This window comes from Lycium barbarum, chromosome 8 (assembly GCF_019175385.1).
Source record: "Lycium barbarum isolate Lr01 chromosome 8, ASM1917538v2, whole genome shotgun sequence".
NCBI lineage: Eukaryota > Viridiplantae > Streptophyta > Magnoliopsida > Solanales > Solanaceae > Lycium > Lycium barbarum.
Window position 1 is genome coordinate 51,881,540 of NC_083344.1, and position 24,045 is coordinate 51,905,584.

Below are 24,045 nucleotides of genomic sequence, written 5' to 3' on the forward strand. Positions count from 1 at the left end.
ACAGAAAATCAAACACACAATTACCGCGGCCAAAAGTCCAGCGGTCACTATCACACATACCGCGACCAAGTGTCCAGCGGTTAGCATGCCAAACCCGACATACCGCGGTCGGGGGTCCAGCGGTCAATGTCGCAGATACCGCGGTCAGGGGTCCAGCGGTCAACATCACAAATGCGGCATACCGCGGTCAGGAGTCCAGCGGTCAATGTCGCACATACCGCGGTCAGGGGTCCAGTGGTCAATGTCGCAGATACCGCGGTCAGGGGTCCAGCGGTCAATAACCAAATTTATTACTTTCCAAACATAAATCACACATGTCAGAATCATGCATCACACATACATACAACGTGCTCCGACCCTCGGTGAAGGACTCGGTGAATAGATTCATGTATACCAAAATCGTATATCAAAAAAATACCGAAGGTAAATAGCTTATCCAGAATATCAGAATACTTACTTTTCAACCACAACGGATGCATACCAAAGTCATGCAAAAGGCGCAGGAACATGGTCGCCACTCCCGTCGCTGGCGCCATAACACACCATGCTCCAGAAGATTTCATAACATGTATATGGTATCTCGGGAACCGGACATATACCACGAGAACCCGAGGACCAGTCACATCATAATCCATATACACAGTAACTGGGGACGGACATATACCACAGTACCCCAGAACCGTACACGGTAACCGGAGACGGACATATACCACAGTACTCCGGAACCGTACACGATAACCGGAGACGGACATATACCACAGTACTCCGGAACCGAACACAGCATACTCCATATACACGGCAACCGGGGACGGACATATACCACAGTACCCCGGAGCTGGACACATCATACTTCGAAATTACATACATGGAACCCGACTCCTAGACAAGGGACTCGGCGAACCATACGCACGATATATACCGGCCCGGAACTCGGTGAAAGGGATCATAGCGTATATACGAGCGGATTAGTAAGAAACTACGTGCACATAAATTAAAACCCGATGAAGGAATCAAATGTATTACCAGGATATTCGTAACGGATTATTTATAACCGAATACTTATTTTGGATACTTATATCAGATTACCTGTGTCAGGATGTTTCTGTCAACATACCTATATCAGATTACTCATAGCAGACTCCTTATATCGAATTACATGCTCACATCAGGATATTCACATTAAGGAGCTTTCCAATGACTTATGGAATGAATCAAACAGAGTCTTAGATTCATAGACGAAAGTCTTACTTTTATATCATACAAAAATAGCTCAAGTGAGAAAAACGTAGGAAGTTTCGGAACTTGTGGGCCCACCTCGGGTCAAGTCGAGGTGGCGGATATATTTTACAAACATTGGACTCTATGGAGTCATCCCTGAAGGTTTCAAAGCGAGCCGATCACGTCTGTACGGGTTATGGATGTTTGAACAGTTTTCCAACAAAACTTAAGGGCTATAATTCAATTGTGCTGAATGAATAGTACCAAAAATTCAGACTCGCATTCGCATGAGCAGAATAACCTACGAGGCTCAAATCCGAATCTAGTACACCTAGGACATGCCAAGAGAAGAAAAGGGATAGCTTTACATACCTCACTTGCGCCTTATGCTCGTCCAAACTCAATTCCCGTTTCGCCCAAAATCTACAAATGGTCATATTTACCAATTGTCAATAGTAAGACTTTTAGCATTCAAATCATTAATTCATCACTTGTCTACAAAAAAATTTGGGTAGCATTTCCCCTATAATTTCCCTGCCCCGAGAATCATCTCGGCCCAAAATATCGACAACAACAACCCAACAATACCAACAACATCAACCATCATCACAAAATACATTATAGCATAACTAATCTTCTTTCCAACATAACGCAATATCTTTTATTCCAACTTCCCATTTTCAAATCAATACCAACATTCTCATATTCATTCCGAACCAAGATCATCACAATACAATTCCGAAGCATTTCATATCGTTTCTACAAAATATTCACAAAATATACAAACTTCCACCCAAACCATAATTCACCTAAACTTCCAATCTTCGACATAAACATCCACAACATATTCTTATCCTCAATTTCATTTACAACAACAACAATTTGTATCTTACAATTTCATTCTCATAATTACATAAACTATAATAAAGTTGCATATTTTCCTACAACAACTTAACAATGGATTTTCATACCAACTTGAACTATTCTCCTTCATTTACTCCACAAGAACACAACAACACAATTAATACACTAAGTAAAATAAATTCATCTTCTCTCCAACACCCACCACATCCGGCCACATACAAACACACCCATAACACATCAATTTCACACTTTTTATTCATTTCTACATACTACAACACAAACAAACCTTCATAACATAATAAAAAGGAATTGATTCTTACCTCTTTCTCCAATCTTCTTCAAACTTCCACTTGCCAACACAAGCACTTTCTTGCCTTAAAACTTTTATCACGTTGAAGAGCATCCTTGAGCTAGTAATATTGCTAGAAAATCATGATTTTTGGATCACAATTGAAGGACTTGGAATTTTTTTTCTCTTTTTCTTGAAGGGGCCGAAACCCCCTCCTTTTGTTCTTGCTCTTTTTTTTTTTTGTTTTCATGAATGGTCTAGAATGAACCATGGCCCCTTTATTTATTTAATTACCACATGACTTGAATTAAAACATGGGCTTGGGCTCATCTTAATGGATTATGGCCGGCCACCCTTCTCAATATTGGGCCTCAAGTTCATTTTTTTTTAGCCCAATTAATGATGGATCATAATTTGTCCCGAAACTAATTTCCGAAATTTCCAATTTTGCCCTTGGCCTTCCTCCATATTTCCACACCAACACCTTTCATGAACAACCTATATGTTAATTAAAATCATAATATGGCCTTACCTCTTACAAGTCACAATTATTTCAAATTTTTCTGAATGTGCGAAATACGGGATATAACAGTATCAGTCTGGCTATGTTTGACAGGTACATGTGGGTGACCAGCTTGGGCACTAGTCATGACCCACGGGGCTCTTACCTCAACTTAGCTAGAACATATCCTACAACCACTTGCACCAATTGCACCACTTCTTCTTCCTCAAATCAAATTCTAATCTTGCTGCCTCCTCTGGACATTTAGAACACTTACTAGGAGTTATAATTTTTTTTCAAAATCTTAGAGCTGGCCGTGAGCTCAAGGTTGCAGCCATGGCTGTTTGTAACTCTCTCTCTCTCTCTCTCTCTCTCTCTCTCTCTAATGAAGTTGATGAAGATGAAAGTGAATAGATGCATTAGTCATCAATAACAAATTCTCAATTAGGTTGCACTTATATTCTGATGATAAGTGTCCAAAGCTCTCTTGTAATATTATTTTTATCCCATCCTGTATCATATGTTTCCCCTAATAAATTTACAATACATCATTTTTCCCTCAAACCTACAGTCCTCGTCCTTTAAGGATTTCACTGTTCCTGAGGTGAAGTCATATACATGCAGTACTCTTAAGCCGTATGCTCTTTTACACTTGCTGTGTACCCAGTACCGACTTCTAACTTACTCAAAATCATATCGGGCTCATCTAAATGACAATCTTATCTTATAACCTTATCGTTGTACTATACCTTTTTAAGTTCGTAGCTATATATTTCCCTTTCGTTCTATACTCGTACTCAATTTATTACGTCTATCTTGGGTGGTTCCTTTAGAATTCCCTTATCATTTCTCCAGTCTATGTCCATCTTTTATTCTGTGCACGAGGAATCTTGTGCTACCTCTGTATCCTTCGAAAAACATTACTTCTCCATAACCTCTTTCTCATTTTCTAAACGTATTATGTTCATCCCTGTTTGTTCTTATCATACCAGTCATTTTCTAGCACTCATTCTACCTCGTTGCTCATCTTTCTATAGTTTGGTCTTTCACAGTTCCGTCACTTATATTACTCGCGTTCTCGGCTATACATGTCATAACCTATTACTACACTGTTATCTCATTTTCTTCTTATTTCCTTCTTTCAATTAACTCCTTCTTTTCTTGCGCTCGCTATCATTTCCGTTATCACATAATCTTTATTCTGAACTTTCCATATAGAAGAACTTTATAGGTCTTTCTTGTTCATTCTATAGCTCGCCTTTATACTTTAGTCACATAGATCACGTTATATCTTTTAGTCACTTCCTCACTAGGCTTTACTCATTTTCATAACAATCCTTATTATATTCACATTATATCCTATTCGTAATCAATCCTATAGCGTAACACTTCTTAACCTTTTACCCTTTCTGGTAAATCCTATCCTTAATACCTCACAAGCTGTCTTATTAACACATTCATATTCGTCACAATTCTTCTTCCTCTGTACTCTTGCCTCAATCATACTATTACTTCTTCTAACTATAAACTCGTCATAATTTATCCCTGCTTGTCAATTCAGTTGATACCTCATTAGGAATTGCCAGCCTTTTCTAAATCATCTCTTATTATCACAAGCCCTTCCAAATTATCCTATCATTGCTTTTTACCATATCGATATCGACCTCATAATTAATATTACCATCAATTCAACAGTTAACTTATTTCTCGAAGTCAGCCGTACTCGCAACTTAGTCAAATCCTATCTTGCCTATTGACACGACCTTTCAAGACATATTACGAACTTACATCTCAATTCTCTTTTTATTTCTAGGAAAATTTTGACAGGGTTTCTTCTGTATTTCTTACTATCCCAAAACCTGCACGCAGGAAATACCAACAATGCCTCACAGGCCCAACATATTTATATGTATATATATATATATATATATATATATATATATATATATATATATATATATATATATATAAATCATATGATAGCCACATAGGGCTCCCAATATCAACAACTGTATGAAAATAATGAACTTACCTCGTATGTCCAACTCAAACTGTACCTGTTATACTTTCCTGTTTACTTTCCCTTTCAATCTTTAACTGCAGGTTTCAATCATACCTGCAACATTCATACCATATCTGACACATACCCTGCTTACCAATCTCTTTACTGATTCCTTCAGCTTCTTCTGTTCACACTTTATGTCACGACCCAACCCCGTAGGCCGTGACTAGCGCCCGAGCTGGACACTCGTATACGTACCTGTTAGCTATAATCAACCCGAAACCAAACATAATATGGAAACTTGTAAAAGCAATACGTCGTCTGAGAACTGTCACATATATACATCAAGGTAACTTGTCTCCTGAGGAGTCACAATCAATCAAGCATGACATAATACGCAAGCCGACAAGGCTGTCACTACGTACGGGAACATCCCCAAAATATATATACAAGCCGACGAGGCTGCTACTACATACAACATCCCAATATATATATATATATATATATATATGCAAGCCGACAAGGCCGCCACTACGTATGGGAATGTCCCAATGATAATTAATGCTAACACAGCCGAACAACATCGGTACATAACCCACACATATGTCTACAGACCTCTAAGAGTAGTAATAGTGACATATGACGGGACAGGGCCCTGCCGCACCCCTGGATAAACATATATATACATAAAAAGGATCTATACCAAAAATCTAGGCTCCAGAACAATGGAGCACTTTAAGACAGCTGAGTAGAAGCCCTAAGCTGGAGGATCACCAAAGCGAGTATCTGCACCTGCGGGCATGAAACGCAGCCCCCCGAAGAAAGGGGATCAGTACGAGATATGTACTGAGTATATAAAGCATGAATTACATTAAGGAAGCTCATAACTGAAGTAGAGATTCCAGGAGACAAGTATGATAATCAAGAAATCACTGTACCTGTGCCTTATGAAACAAAATGATACATATCATTATCATATACCATACCCGGCCCATTATGGGACTTGGTGAATAAAGTCGTGTACACGTATACCATACCCGGCCCATCATGGGACTCGGTGCCATAATCATATCATCATATCGTCATATCATCATATCATCATATCATCATATACATATACCGTACTCGAGCCTCTAGAAAGGGACTCGGTGAATAATGCAGTGACACTGTGCACGATAACATACCCGGCCCGGGACTCGGTGAATAATATAATAATAGTATGCATGAGTAGAATATCATGAGCAACCATATGCAACTAAATCATCATCTGAGACTCAATAGAATAAGTAGAATAGCTAACACTCGAGTATCAAAGGCGATAGTCATGTTGAGTACCCTTTTAAATATCGCTATTGTCTATATCAAATAGAGCCTCAGGAATCATAGACATGTTTCAAGATAATATTAAATATCTTATGAAAGTCAAGGACATTAGTCATCGTAGAGTCTCTAAGAATATGACCTTATACATACCGACTACTATCCAACGTATAGAAGACTCGAGAGGCAATAGCTCAATTACCTTAAGAGTTCTAACATCAAGAAGTGAATAAGAATCATAAATCACACTCGAAACTTATGAATAGGATTACCCTAAAGCTCATATGATACGTCACTTATATCTAAGACATGCCAAAAGAAAGAAAGGACAGCTTTACATACCATTAACGCTAATCCGTAACACATTACGTATACGTTGCCCGAAGTGTCTCAACCTATATTAAGATGTCAAGAATTATGGTTAAACTACGGGAAGGTTCAAAACGTATTCCAACGTTAGTAACTCCTTTCTAGGTAATTAGACGATGTTTCCCTTACATTCAAACCAACTACATAACAACCAAGTCAACATCAACAACCACACGTTCAAGTACCATATTAAGACTAATCAAAACAAGATTCTAGAACACTCTAAACAGCTCGCATGATATTTCAAATCAGCCCACATATCATAGCAGAAGATAATAACCTACATACGGCTATGACATATCAAAGTTATTCTTAATGATCCTTAGCCATAACATTTTCATAGAAACGACCTTATAACAGCCCAACCAATATAACAACATAAAGGTGCCCGAAAATCTTACGAACATCTACAAATACACCAAGCAAACCACATACGCTTTTTATACATTATTCCATACATTCCTTTCATCTAAATTAGTGAATTATACCAGCCAACACACGACAACAACTTCATTCATTCATATGCAAGAAAACTACATTAATATCACAATAACTTCTACAACAGCCCACCAAACAAGTACAACTTCAACTTTAACCATTTAATTCCTTCATTCTCATCACGTAATCCATTACAACAACAACCAAAATGTTACTTAAAATTTATTCACCATTTCCAAATAAAAATAGCCCCCTACACGGCTTCAACAACACTTCAACATCAACATACATAACTCCATATATCCAATTCACATTTACCAAATTGTAACAAGTCCAAATCCCTACTAAAACGTGTAGAAAATGATCAAACCTTACCTTAACAACTTGACTTCTCAACGTGGCTGAAATTTAGTGAATTTAAATACACGTTCTTGCTGCCCTTCAATGGTTAATTCTCATTCCCATGACCTTCAATTGACTTAGAACACCTTGGAAAAATTAAATTTGAATCAAGATTTGTGAGCTTGATTTAGCTCAGCCATAGCCGTGAGCTCTCCCTCTCTATCTCTATAGTTCACAAAATGTGAAGATGATGAAAATGAAATAAAGGCTGGTCTATTAGTCATCAATTTGGCATTTATATGTTGTCCATGGGCTGGACACGTGCCCCACCCAAGGCATGGGCCAATCAGATTTGGCCATGCCATGGTGGGGTCCACACGGCCCACTAACCTCTTATTAAATGATAATTAGTATTAATCCCCACTTAATAATCTAATCATGGTTAATTAATTCCTAATCTCCACTAATATTTCTTTACCAATTAAAATTTATAAGCAATTCGTGTACTAATTAAAATCGAAGATTAAAAGTCTCTATCTTATTCCCTGAAATAATCTTGTCCTCAAATTTACCTCAATTCGCTTAAAAATATTCCAATGTACAAAAATACGGGATATAAAACTTTATAACTGAGCATATCATCAATATATATATACATTCAATCCATTTTCTTACTATACTTACAATTACTTACCTTGATGATGACCAGTTCGCCATTCGGTATATAAAAATTCTAATAACGTAACCTCAATGAAATATTAGCCTCTATAACTCCCAGTATCATTATTTACCTTCTCTTGTCGACACCACTCTCCTGCTGAAATCAAAGGTAAGTATATAAGGGATATCACTTCCTATCTCTTGGCTCTATCGCGCGATACTAAGATATGAAAAAAAAAGAGTAACCATCCTAAAGTCCCTGTAGCCTCCTTGTTTATAAACGTGGCGCGCAATACACCATAAACAAGACTCTACTAGACACGACTTTGCAGACAACCCCTAGGATGAACTACTCTGATACCACTTTGTCACACCCCAATTCTGAAAGGGCATGATAGGCACCAAACTCTTACTTAGAGCTGAGCGAACCCTCTGGCATTCACATAATGAGACTGGACATTTAAAAAAAATCAGAAATATAATAAGGTACTTTCCGTCAAACCATAGAAATTTGCGAACGATACTCAATTAATCAAAAACAGATTAAGTCAAGCTGACATATCGGCCTACATGGTCGCTTTACTCAACGCATGACATCTTAACATACTAACCACAGGACACTGTGTTACACCTTGGAAATTTTCCCCGTTAGCATAAAGTGGATGAGCTAGCAAGGGGCATGACATACACGATGATTCGATAAGTAAGAGATAGCCTTTGATGATCTTAATCGATACTCGAAGACGATAGACGTAAAAAAAGAAGTTTGACGAAGAAGGTAAATCATATGTTATGTATCGGGTAGGAATTATGGACGATGAGTTAATGATGGCATAATGATGTCTTAGAGACATGTGATAACGTCCTTTAGATTGGTATTGGAGAGTTAAACAAGTGTTAAGAAGGTTCCATAAGGATCGGAGATCAAACGAGTCGACGAAAACAAGTTCCGGACAACTGGACATTATACGGCCAGACATACTGGCCGTATAAAATTCACGGACCGTATGTCCAGGCTGTAGTTCCAGTCCAGAACAATATGGCTCACTGGACCAAACATACGGTCCAACATACGGTCAGTGAAAATTATACGAACCGTATGTTGGTCCGTATAAAGTGGTCCGGCCAGCTTTGGTGAATTAATATAAGGGACCCTTTTCATTTCATTCCCACTCTCCACAAGTCAAGAGACCTCTAGAACATTCTCTAACACTCATCCACAAGAAAATAAAAGGAAATCCATGATCAATAACACCAAATCCATGAGGCAAAGTGTATGAACCCTAGTGAAAGTTCATCTATCTCAAGAAAACCCAAGAAGAGTGAAGTAGGGTTTTGATGCTAGAGGAGTAATTCCATTCAAGGCTTGTTCAACCATCATATAAGGTAAGTTTCATGACTAAACCATGTTGTTGAAGGTATTGGAAGGTTAAGATACTTTAATTGTAGAAAGATATAGGAAATGGGTCATTAATGAGTGAATAGTGTCATGGTTCGATGGTAGTTGGATTGAATCATGAATGTTAGTGTGTTGTGATTATGAATACGTTATAAATGACATCTAGACCACGAAATAAGTATTATAGATGAGGAAACGCGATAGTGAGCTATAACTATAAATTGAAGAGAAATTGTGGATTGTGGTCAACGTATATAAGTGATGATTGTTGATTTCAATATTGTGAATGTTGTTGTGAGTGTTTGGGAGTGATATAGAATATGGGTGTCACACCCTAACCTTCTAGGGTGTGATGGGCACCCGACCCCATATCCGGAGCCGAGCGAACCCACAGACTTTCATTTCGTACATAATCTTTCCGGACTTTTAATCAAATAGAATGTAATACATAGTAGAACTTACTGAAACATATATATATATATATATATATATATATATATATATATATATATATATATATATATATATATATATTTTGTAGCTTTCAAGTCAAACAAATCTGTAATCATACGGACTTTATAGCATAATACAAAACGACACATCGGCTGATGGAGCTGCTTACTAAACCGACATACCATACCCACGACTCTGTCTGCAAAGTCTCTAACATTAACAGAACCTCTAACACATATCCTCTGACTCGGCAGTTCTCCAGGAGCAAATGGAGCTTGCCATCTTCGCTGGAACGTCTTCTATAATGTCTTCAACTCATCCGGGAGTACCTGCGTGGCATGAAACGCAACCCCCGAAGAAAGGGGGTCAGTACGGAATATGTACTGAGTATGTAAGGCAAGAAGTGTAGTAAACAGAATCATAATCAGAGTCAGGAGCACAGAAGCATAACAGACAGAACCATAATCAGAATCAGAAGTACAGAAGGTAAGTACCTTATCCGAGACATCAAAATGCTTACTTTCGGAACACAAATTATGTATGCCAAAATCATATATCAGGAGAAATACAGAAGGTAAATAGCTTATCCAGAATATCAGAATACTTACTTTTCACTCACAAATGATGCATATCAAAGTCATGCATAGGGCACAAGAACATGGTCGCCACTCCCGTCTCTAGTGCCAGAATACATCATGCTCCAGAAGATTTCATATCTCCGAACATCTCCGTCACACATCATAACATATACACGGTATCCCGGGAACCGGACAGATACCACGAGAACCCGGGAACCGGATACACGGTACCCCGGGAACCGGACAGATACCACGAGAACCCGGGGACCGGTCACATCATACTCCATATACATATACACGGTACCCCGGGAACCGGACTAATACCACGAGAACCCGGGGACCGGTCACATCATACTCCATATACATATACACGGTAACCGGAGACGGACATATACCACAGTACTCCGGAACCGAACATATCATACTCTATATACACGGTAACCGGGGATGGACATATACCACAGTACCCCGGAACCGAACCCATCATACTCCGAAATTATATATATGTGGAACCCGGCCCCCCAAGCAAGGGACTCGGTGAACCATACGCACGATACATACCGGCCCGGGACTCGGCGAAGGAGGTCATAACATATGCACGAGCAGAGTAGTGAGAAACCAAATGCACATAAATCAAGACTCAATGGAATAATCGAACGTTCTATTATCTGAAAATCAAGACATCAAAGTTTACAGAGGATACTCCTATCGGAATGTTCGAAGCGGATTACTCATAACAGATTACTTATGTCAGATTACATACCCATATCAGAATATTCATATCAGAGCACTTGTATCAGAATACTTGTATCAAAATATTCATATCCGAATACTTATATTCAAATACTCATATCAAGTTACTTGTATCAGAGTATTATATCAAAATAGTCAAATCAGAATACTCATGTCAGAATTTCTAGATACTTATATCAGAGGATGCATACAAATCATAGAAAAGTCGGAACAATAGCCAAGAGTTTCCCTTAATTATTGTACGGAAATGAGTCAAATAGAGCAATGCAAATAGGTCTCGGGAATTGTGGGCCCACCTCGGGTCAAGTCGAGGTGGCGTCCCAAAATTACGAACATTAGACTTTATAGAGTCATCTATGGAAGTTTTAGGACAATTTGATTCCGTTTGTAAAAATAACAAAGGTTCAAGCCGCTTTTCCAACAAAACATAAAGTACTTAATTCAATTATATTGAATGAATAAGGGTCAAATTTGGCTCGGATTTCTAAGGAGTAGAGTTATCCCCGAGGTTCGTATCATAGCCTGTCATAACTAGGACATGCCAAAGAAAGAAAGGGTAAGCCTTACATACCTTATTTGCCTTTTACGCTTGTCCAAACTCGAATCCCGTTTCCTCCAAAATCTACAATTGGTCACATTTACCAAATATTAATTATTAGGCTTTAGGAATTTAATCTCAACCCCATACTTGTCTACAAAAATTTGGGCAGCATCTCCCCTATACATACAACATCCCCGAGATTTAACTCGGCTCCAAATCTCAACAACCATACCAACAATAATACCAACAACATCAACAATCGAATTAAAAAGCATTCTAGCATGAATAGTATTCTTTTCCACATAGTGTGACAACTTCCAATCTAACTTCGCACCTCCAAACCAATATCAATGTTTTCATATTCATTTACTAATCAAGATCATTCCAACACAATTCGGAAGCATTTCATATCATTCTACAAAATATTTACAAAATATACAAAAGCTCCACCAACCCATAATCCACCAAAACCTCCAATTTTCAACATAAACATTCACAACACATTGTTATCTTCCAATTTCATTAACAACAATCATAATTTGCACCTTAACAATTCATTTCCATAATTACATAAATCTATTATAAATTCACTAATCTTTCTATCACAATTTAACAACCACTTTTCTAACAAGTTGTTGGCTAGCATTCTTCCATTTACACCACAATGTCTCTACAACACAATTAACATAACAAATAAAATTGATTCATCCCTCTACACACACATAAGCATTGGGCCACACACATATATACACACCCACCATGCAACCTTCCATATTTCCATAAATTCTACCCATTTCTACATACTACAACATAAACAAGCCTTCATAACATCATAAAAAGGAATTAAATCTTACCTTTTCTTCAACCTCTTCACTTGACCAAAGTGCGGAAACGATGAAACAGATGACTTATCTTCCGAAACAATTATACCACGTTGTAGAGGGTCCTTGAATTAGTAGGAATACCACAAGAAAATAATTTTTGGGACAAGATTTCAAGGGGTGAAATTCCCCTAGTCATGGCCGAATGGCCCCTTATTTTTATTTTTTTGCTCTTCTTTGTTTTCTTTCTTTCTCCAAATTCTTGAATTAAAAGATGACTCCTCATATATGTATAAATCTCTCATCACTTTTATATATTTATGCTTAGGTCCCTCAAATATGGTCACATGTCCCCCTTCTTTTTTTTTTCTAGAGTTTTCTTCTCTTTTCTTGAATTTTTCTCACATGGTCAAAGAAGACCAAGTGTCTTCTTTTGTACACTTTAGCCCCCAAAGCAATGTGGGCATATACTTATGCCACACAGCCAACATGGAAATTTCAAGAATTTTCTTGAACATTTGTGAAATTACCATTTTGCCCCTAGGCTTCCACAATATTACCATGAACCATTTTGCGAATTTTCCTTTTTTCCCTTAACCTTTCTCAACATTTCCATACTACTAATATTCATAAATAATATTCATAACCACTTGTACATTAAAATAATTTTTGGGAAATGGTCATTCCCTTAACTTTGCCACGACTACCTTGAAATATCCGAACGTACAAAATGCGGGATATAACAATGGGAAAAGTAGTAGAAACAAAGGAAGTGCTGCCCAATTTTCCCTAGAAATAGTCACGCGTTCTTATAGTCGAATTAACTAACGTTAGTGCGAATTCTGTCTTGAAGGTAGAAACGTGATATCGAAGGAGAACAAGCAAGCGATAGCTTAGTTAAACGTCAAAGGTATGTGAGGCAAGTCCTTTCTTTCCAATGGCATGAATCCTATAGCATGACTTTCTTTCCTCTTCATGAATTCCTATTTCGAAAAGATAAAAACCTATGTTCATGAGTAACTATATAAGATAAGAGATATGATATGATGATCCTATAATGATAATGATGTTATTTATTGCTTACACTCACCTTTTATGCTAATTCCTTCAAGGTGAGGCAGAATGTAAATGATTGCTCCATAATGAAATCGGGGGATCACGACCTTACGTCACCCCGATAAAGTATAATCGATCTTGAGCCTTATGCATGTACTATGATATGATAAGTATACTATGATGAGCATGTTATGATGATGATGATATAACACCGCGCCTATATGGCCGGGCAGTCATCACTAAGGCGGGCAGCGTATACACTAAGGCGGGCAGCGTATACACCATGGCCAGATGGCATGGGTAGACACCACTAGTGGGTGGCATGAGATGATACCCCGGACGCGGGAGTCCTGGACGCAGGGTAATGCTATTGATTATCACAACGTACCTATATGGACGGGCAGCTTATACATTTATGCATACATGACATAATGATGATTATGAGTAAGCCAGCATGCATTACTTCCTTTGTACTTGATAGTCAGATACAGATGTTCCATATCGATGTTTCTTTATATCGTTGTCTCATTTCATTGTTTATGCCTCTCATACTCAGTACAATGTTTGTACTGACGTCTATTTTTTATGGACGCTGTGTTCATGCCCACAGGTAGACAGGGAGGTGAGCTTGATCTTGATTCGTAGAAGCCAGTAGCTGATTGAGAGCACTCCATTGTTCGGAGGTCCCTTTGATGATTCTTTTGTGTATAATCGTGTATATGTATTTTGGGCATGACGGGGTCTTGTCCCGTCCTTGTGTTTAGCACTCCAGTAGAGGCTCGTAGATACGCAGTGTGGGTTAGATGGTCTCACGAGATGCTATTATGTGTATATATATTATTTTGATGGTCGAGAGGCATATGTATATAAAAGTATTTATGTTTCTATATGAAATACAATTTTCCTACAATTTGAGTATAAATGTGATTAACGAGCTAGATGAGCATAATGAGAAATAGAACGAGCGGTGCTCGGTGGTTAGCCCGGGTACCCGTCGCGGCCCCTAGCTGGGTCGTGAGACACTGTCTGCAAAGCCTCTAAGAGTAAACACCTGAATCACATGAGTCGGGACAGGGCGCCGACGTACTCGTACACACATATGATAATCATAATGACACGGCACTGCTCCAGGAAGAAAATGGAGTTTGCCAATCCTAGCTGATAGCCAACCATCCTAGCTGAATACTTTTACCTGCAAAACAATATGGGACTATGTGGCATGAACACAATGCCCCCAGGCAAAGGTACGTCAGTACGAACAATGTACTGAGTATGTAAGACAGCAGTAATAATAAAGATGAGACATAAGCCATAATGAATGTATGAGAAACCACCTGTAACATGAATAGCCCCGAAGGCAATGACTAAAAAAATGTAAATATATGTCATACCTGGCCCTTTAGTAAGGGACTCGGTGAAATATGAATATATATACCGTACCCGGCCCTCTAGTGAGGGTCTCGGTGAACAATAAAAATAACCCTTTCTGATCATTTTCTTCGCCTTAAGGTATGAAATAAACTTACCTTTCGGCGATGTTGTATTACCGGCCCATTCTATAACTGGCTCCCCGGGAAACTGGAAACGAACTACCTTATTTAGGCAGTCAACATTAGCATAACAGGAGGCTAGCCAGTCCATTCCCATAATAACATCGAACTCGACCATATCTAACTCCACCAGATCTGCCTTAGTGTCACGGCCACATACAATTACAGAACAATTTTTATATACCTGTTTTGCTACAATAAAGTCCCCAATCGGTGTGGCTACCTCAAACGGCTCTATAGGTTCAGATGTTATACCAATTTTACAAGCAACGAGAGGCGAAATATATGACAAAGTCGAACCTGGATCAATCAATGCATACACAGACCGAGAGAAAACCAATAATGTCCCTGTAACGACATTAGGCGATGCCTCCTGATCCTGGCGGCTGGACAGAGCATAGATGCGGTTCGAAGGACAGCTAGTACCCGAAGCTCCACCACGGCCTCTGCTGCGACCCGCTGGTGCTGAAGTACCTGGCCCCTAGGGCACATAGCCACTGATGAAGATGAAGACCCGACGGCTGACCCGGTAGGCTGCGCTGCACCACCCGAACTACCCTTATACGGGCAATCTCTCACAGAATGGCCCTGACGGCCACAAGAAAAACATGCACCGGTGGCTCTGTAGAACTCTCCCGGATGATATCTGCCACAATAAGAACACTGCGGCCTAGGTGGCCTCGTCTGACCAGAACCCCTGTCTGTCCGCGAACCTGAAGCCCTCGAGCTCTGACCTGCTCCTGAATACCATGGGCTATCAAATCTGCGACCTGTAGGCTGTGGGGGTGCGCTCTGTGCCGGCTGGGATAAATGTCTGCTAGGCTGCTGCGGCTGTCTGCCCCGAAAATCTCCAGAATACCCAGATGATCTGGCCCTCTTGGGCTGTCTCCGATCCTGACTCCTATCAGGCTGACGCTCCCTATGCCGGTCCTCCATGCCCTGGGCGTGCGCCTGAATCCGGGCAATATCCATGCCGGGCTGAGCAGCCAATACCAAACAGCTGTCGACAAAATAACGGTCCAGCCCCATAATGTACCTGTGCATCCTGTCAGCCATAGTAGCTACCACAGCAGGTGTGTATCGGGCCAATGAGTCGAACTCCATACTGTACTCTCGAACACTGCGACCCCTCTGTCTCAGCAATAAGAATCTGTCAGCCTTGGCCCGCCGTAACTCCGGAGGCAGAAAATGACTAAGAAAAGCCTGAGAAAAATCATCCCAAACTACTGGGGGAGCACCGTCACCCCTAGATAACTCCCATGACTCATACCAATTAGCCGCCACATCATACAACCGGTTCGAGGCCAACGCAACTGACTCTGTCTCGGAAGCATTAATCAGCTGTAAAGTGCGCCGCATCTTCCTGATAAACTCCTCAGGATCCTCCTCGGGCTTAGTCCCGAAGAACTCTGGAGGACCACAAGTCAAGAACTCACAGGCTCTCGAACTGTCACGCCTGTAAGCCCGGTCACCTCCCAGTCCGTGCCCCTGAACCTGTCCTGCCACAAGTCTGGTCAATAGCTGGACTGCCTCTCTCATGGACTGATCCTCAGTGCCTGGCCGTGGAGCTGGGGGCTCAGGTACTGGAATCTCGGGAGCTGGCGGTGGAGCCGCCCCTCGACCTGCAGCTGCTGCTGCTCCAATCTCCTCTACGTGTGGCGGTGTGGAAGATCCCTCTGCCGGGGGCAAAATATCAGGTGCAATATGTGCATGGGCCCTGGTAACCCTCTGGGCCCGACTAGTCTCTCCCACAGCTGCTGCCTTGGCCTTTTGGGCCGCTGTTGCCTTTTTTTGAGGCATAACTGCAAATGTAACAATTCGTTAGGGAGGAATCATCCTGATAACACAGCTCTATCGCACGATCTAAGACAGAAAGAAGGGTAGTATCCTAAATGCCCTGTAGCCTCATGTTTATAGGTGTGGTGCACAACACACCGATAAACAAGACTCTACTAGACACGGTCTGTAGACATTCCGAGGACGAACCGCTCTGATACCACTTTTGTCACGACCCAACCCCGTAGGCCGTGACTAGTGCCCGATCTGGGCACTCAAACACATTCTAGTATATAGCAGAAGCCGACAAGACTTTATTTCCAATTTAGATAATTTCCAGAAAAATTTTGGCAGAGTTTCCTTTGTTTTACGGACTATCCCATATACCCTGCACGCAGAAAATACCAACAAAGGCCACACAGGGCCAACAGAGTAACATTTAAATATATGCGGACCGGCCGTCGCGGCGAATGGGATCACCCAAACACAACATATACACACAACTGTACAGAAAGATCCCAACCCACAAACATGTCCACAGACCTCTAAACAGACCGACAAAATCATATGACGGGACAGGGCCCCGCCGTACCCATGAACGAGAATATACATATGTAGAAGTGACAGACTATACCAAAAGATGGCTCTGAATAAGAGAGCACTCCAAATGGCAGAATAAGATCCTAAGCGGACGGATCAGCAAACCTGTCGTCGGTACCTACGCGGCATGAAAACGCAGCCCCCGAAGAAAGGGGGTCAGTACGAAATATGTACTGAATATGTAAAGCCTGAAGTACGGAGACAAAATCATAACTGGTACAGGACATACAGAAAATAAACAGAAAAATCCAAAGTATCAGATACATAATTTCAAAACATGCAGAGTGTGTACAGAAACATATGTCATATCAAATCCGGCCCCTGCCAAGGGACTCGGTCGACAGAATGTGGCCACCCTCCCGACGCTGGTGCCACAACACAGAAGAATCAGAATGGGGCATAACCCCGTCACATAATATATCATATCAGATGGCCATAGCAAATCATATCAGAACAAGCGTACATGGCACAGCATACTCCACAAACCCATGTACGTGTATACCTGCCCCTTCACATCGAGGCACGGCGAACAATGCAAAGGATCACGCTTGACAACATATCCTGGCCCGGGCTCAGTGTGGGAAACATTGGGGCATCCACGAATGGAGTAGTGAGAGACTAATGCAATTTAAAAATATCATAAATGTCTTCAAATACTCGGTGAAGCGTATCAAAGCCAAACAAATCCAATGGAGTTGGACAGGATCATAATAGATGCATTTCGGATATCATAATAAATTACAGAAGTATAACCTTTCTGAAGTCGTTCCGGGTGTCAAAATAATTTACAAGACTTAATAGGATATTTAAAACAATATTCGTTAGGTAAATTAAAAAGGGTAGTCAAACGTTTCTTTCAAAAATCGCTTAAAAGGAAAGCTTTAGTACATTAAGGGCAAAACCGGGAATAGTGGGCCCGCCTCGGGACAAACAAGGCGGCGGGCTCAAATTATGCCCTCCAAGCTTATGGAGTTACCTAAAAAGGTTCTACAAATATTCTGTGACCTTCCAAGTAATTTAGAACAAAATTGCATAATTTCAAGAAAAGCATACTAAAATGGTTCAATTCTACTGAAGGAAAAACGGAGAATTTCACTTGCGGATTTCGAGGGCCAAGAAGTCTTTCGAGGCCCGGATCCGACCCTAACACACTAAGGGCATGCCAAGGGAAGAATTGGGGTTGCTTTACATACCTTTCAAGCTCTTTACGCCTTTCCAAACTCACTTCCCGTTTCGTCAAAAATCTGTAATTGGTCAAGTTTACCAATTGTGAGTTATGAATACCAAAGTTTCAACTTAACGCATATTTGTCTACCGACGTTTCGGCAGCACTTCCCCTATACATATAGCACCCCGAGAATTCAACTCGGCTAGAAATCATGAACAACAACCCAAACGACAACATCAATATCAACAACGAACATTAAAAACACAAATATCCTTCAACTAGTCATCTTTCTAACAAGTTGACATAACCTTCATTTCAACCCAACTTTCAACTAATATCAATAATTTCACATTCATCAACAATCAAGATCATCACCATATAGTTCTAGAAACATTTCATATCGTTTTCCTCAAGTTATACACCCGATATACATAATTTACAACTTTCCGTCAAAGTCATAACTTATGCAAAACATCAAATCTTTGGCATACAACTTCATAACATGTTTCTAACTTCCAAATTCATCAATGATCATCACAATTAACAACCAAACAACTTCATTTCCTTAATGTCGGAAAGTCATACTAAAACGACATAAGTTTCTACATTCTAATTCAATACAAACTTATATCATTCTAACTTCATTTTCATTGCAAGCATCACAATAACACAACTAACACATTAAACAAAATTAATTCATTAGCATCCTACCAACACCATACCACACGGCCAAACCCCTATATTTCATTTTCAACCAAATTTATTCAACTCTCATTCTCCATATGAATTCCATCATACATACAACTAGAATACAACATAAATTTCAACTCATTTCACTTACACATTAACACACACACACGGCCACATTCTATATTCCATACCCACTTCGCAAACTTCCTTTTTTCCATACAATCAACTCATTTCTACATACTACAACACAAACAATACTTCATAACACAATAATAAGGGATAAATTCTTACCTTTTTACTCAATCTTCTTCACTTGAATATAGGGTCAACTTGAAGAAACAAGACTTCTTCCTTCCAAACCAACTACACCAAGTTGAGAAGGGACCTTGAATTAGTAAGAATTCAACAAGAGAAAATTTTTTTGAACAAGATTTTTGATGGTCAAATTCCTATGGCCAAACCCGAACCCTCTCCTCTTTTATTCTTTCTTGTTTTGCTTTGTTTTCTTGCTTCTTATCTATTCTCTTGAAAGTTCTATAAATAATGCCTTCTTCCAAGTATTTAGCACATGGAAAAATAATTAACTAACCATGGGTTTGGGCCACTATGTGGCCGGCCACCCCTTAGTGTTGGGCCCAAATTTTCTTCATTTATTTTGGGCCCAAAGACTTATAGATCACCTTTTGAAATTCCCGGAACTAATTTCCAAAATTCCAAAATTTCCCTTAACCTCGTCCCACACTTTCATGACTCTATGCTTTCATGCATAACTCCTAAATTCAACAAAATATCAAATTTGACCTTATATCTCAAGAATTCAATATAATTAAAGTTTTTCCAAATGTGTGAAAACACGGGATATAACAAGATTGACTTCAGCCCCAGTGTTAACACTTCCAGAAGGGCCAGAAGGCTATGTAGTATATTGTGACGCTTCCGGTGTGGGACTAGGATGTGTATTGATGCAACGTGGGAAATTTATTGCATATGCTTCGAGACAATTGCGGAAACATGAACAGAATTATCCAACTCATGATCTCGAATTGGCCACAGTTATTCATGCGTTGAAGGTTTGGAGACATTATTTGTATGGCGTGCACGTTGATATCTATACAGATCACAAAAGTCTTCAATATATTTTCAAGCAGAAGGAGTTAAACCTGCGGCAAAGGCGGTGGTTAGAATTTTTAAAAGATTATGATGTAAATATTTTATACCACTCCGGAAAGGCAAATGTAGTAGCCGACGCGCTTAGCCGCCGATCAATGGGTATTTTATGTGAAGTCTCCCCAGAAAAGAAAGAGATAGCTCGTGAGCTCCACCAACTAGCTAATCTTGGAGTACGTGTAATGGATTCGGGTGATGCAGGGATTTACATTAATGATCCCATAGTTTCATCTCTGAACGCAGAAGTGAAAGAACGGCAATATGAAGACCCTCAATTGCGTCATTACAGAGACACGTCTCATGAAAAAGAGAAGTCTTCATTTGAAGTTGCTATGGATGGGGTTCTCAGGTACCGAAGCAGATTATGTGTGCCGGATGTGGCGGAATTGCGCCGTCGAATATTAGAGGAAGCCCATTATTCCCGGTATTCTATTCATCAAGGTTCAACCAAGATGTATCATGATCTCAAATTGTTATATTGGTGGGATGCCATGAAGAGAGACATAGCGGAATTTGCAGCACACTGTCCGAATTGCCAGCAAGTAAAGGCCGAACATCAAAAGCCAGGAGGCTTATTGCAAGCAATGGAAATTCCTACGTGGAAATGGGAAATAATTAATATGGATTTTATTGTGGGATTACCCCGTTCACGAGGGAAGTATGATTCTATATGGGTAATCGTGGACAGATTGACAAAAGCAGCCCATTTTCTCCCAGTTAGGACTACCTACTCAGCCGAAGATTATGCGAGGTTATATCTCAAGGAAATTGTGCGACTTCATGGTATTCCATTGTCTATTATTACTGATAGAGGAGCACAATTCACAGCTAAGTTCTGGAAGTCCTTTCAGGAAGGTCTAAGCACTCAAGTAAAGCTTAGCACGGCATTCCATCCACAGACTGATGGACAATCCGAGCGCCCTATTCAGACCCTGGAAGATATGCTACAAGCATGTGTGCTGGATTTTGGCGGTAGTTGGGATGAGCATTTACCCCTGATTGAATTTTCCTATAATAACAGCTATCACTCTGGTATTCAAATGGCTCCATATGAAGCTTTGTGTGGAAGGAGATGTAGATCTCCAATTGGATGGTTTGAGACCGGAGAGACACAATTAATAGGCCCCGACCTGATTCAACAAGAAGTCAAAAAAGTCAAGGTGATACGAGATCGATTAGTGACAGCCCAAAGTCGCCAGACGTCTAATGCAGACAATCGCAGACGAGACTTGGAATTTCAGGCCAGTGACTGGGTATTTTTGAAGGTATCGCAAATGAAAGGGGTAATGAGATTTGGTAAAAAGGGGAAGTTGAGCCCAAGATATATTGGACCTTATAGAATTATCCGTAAGGTGGGTCATGTAGCATACAAACTAGACTTACCTTTAGAGCTTGAGTCCGTACATCTAGTTTTTCACGTTTCGATGCTCTGCAAGTGCATTGGAGACTCAACAAGAATAGTTCCGGTTGATGATGTTCAAGTGACAGAGAAATTGACATATGAAGAAGTGCCGGTTGCTATTTTAGATAGACAAGTGCGAAGACTTTGGTACAAAGAGGTTGCTTCAATCAAGGTTCTATGGCGAAATAATAATCGGGAAGAAATGACTTGGGAAGCAGAGGAGAATATGCAAGCCAAATATCCGCATTTATTCCAACCCCCTGTCACGACCCAGCCCCGTGGGCCGCGACTGGCACCCTACCTGGGTACCCAGACCAAACCGCATTTTCGATACCAAATCCAAACTTATTTCAGAATTTTACAAAATCATATCAAACATAATTTATATCAAAATGTGCCCTAAGCGGTCGCACAAATCAAAGTGTCATATCAAAATCCAAACTGAGCGGCGGAATAGACATCGCCGGTCAAAAGTGCAAACATAAGCATAAGGGCCATTTAGGGCCATCATAACAAACGGACCGCTTTGAGACCAGAAAACAAAATCGAACAAACATACATAGGACCCTCGCCCCACATATATGACTACAGGCCTCTACGAACTCAAAACAAAGACAGATGGCGAGACAGGGCCCCGCCGTACCCAAATAGTCAAATGTACAGAATACACACACAACAGGAGGTAGGTACCAAAAGTTAGGCTCCAGATCAAGGGGAGCTCTTCAACACAACAGGATGAGTAGCCTAAACCGGAGGATCAACCAAACGAGCTTCTATACCTGCGGGCATGAAACGCAGCCCCCGAAGAACAGGGGGTCAGTACGAAATATGTACTGAGTATATAAAGCACGGAGTACAGATATATGGGTCAGACTGAAAGCAAATCAGATAACAAAGTGGAGTACAAACCGGTGTGTCAAAATCCGTGTCAAATCATATATGTATACATAATGCAAACGAATTCATGCAAAGCTCAGGAACGTGGTCGCCACTCCGACGCTGGCGCCACACACAGCATAACACCAGAAGGTTTCAAATCTCCGTACATCCCCGAACACAAACACAAACATAGGTGAGCGTATCGCATCACGAGCCATATCACATCATAACTCCAAACGGAACCCGGCCCTATGGCGAAGCCTCGGGAACCGCAACACAGCATACGGCTGAATTATCATAGGGCGCACGAATCATATCCGGCCCGGGAACCGGTGAACGAAGTCATAATAAGGCACGAGCGGAGTCGTGAGCAAACAAATGCAATATATATTTCAAAATAGCCTTTCAAAGCATAATGATTTTGTAAGTCATTTCATAGTACAAAATAATCGGATACTTAGCCGATACAAAGTTTCATGTCACAAAATTTTTCCAAGTTGGTACGTATTGCTCAAAGCGTAACTTAGCATATCATAATGTTCAAAACATATCTCGTAGAAGGAAGTTCCAAAACCGAAGGTTTCGTAGCAAACTTTATTCAAAAGGAGAGCCCAATAGGACAAATAGGGCGTCTCGGGGTTAATGGGCCCACCTCGAGTCAAATTGAAGTGGCGAACATAATTTACGAACATTTAGGGGCCAAAAGGTCATACATAATCATTTCTAAGTTACCCGACCACATTTCGATAGGTTTTGGACATTTGGTGGCATTCTAGCCAAAATAGAGCCCTTAGGCTTCAATTGAATTGAATGAATAGTAACTTTTCTGTGGATCGGGTCTCGAGGAGCAGAAATGCTCCGGAAGTTCCAATATTCGCCTATTATACTAAGACATGCCAAACGAAGAAGTGGGGAGCTTTACATACCTGGATGGCGCCTTACGCTCGTTAAATTTCAATTCCCGTTTCGTCCAAAAACTGCAAATGGTCACTTTTACCAGTTACTATTCATGAAAGTTAACATTCTAATCTTCGGGGTTATACTTGGCTACCGAAATTTCGGCAGCATTTCCCCTATAATTCTAACATCCCCGAGACTTAGCTCGGCTCAAAATACATCAACAACAACAGCCCACACATCAACAAACAACACAAATCATAATCAAACCACTCTAGCTTCAAAGTTCTACCTTATTACCTAAGTTGGCA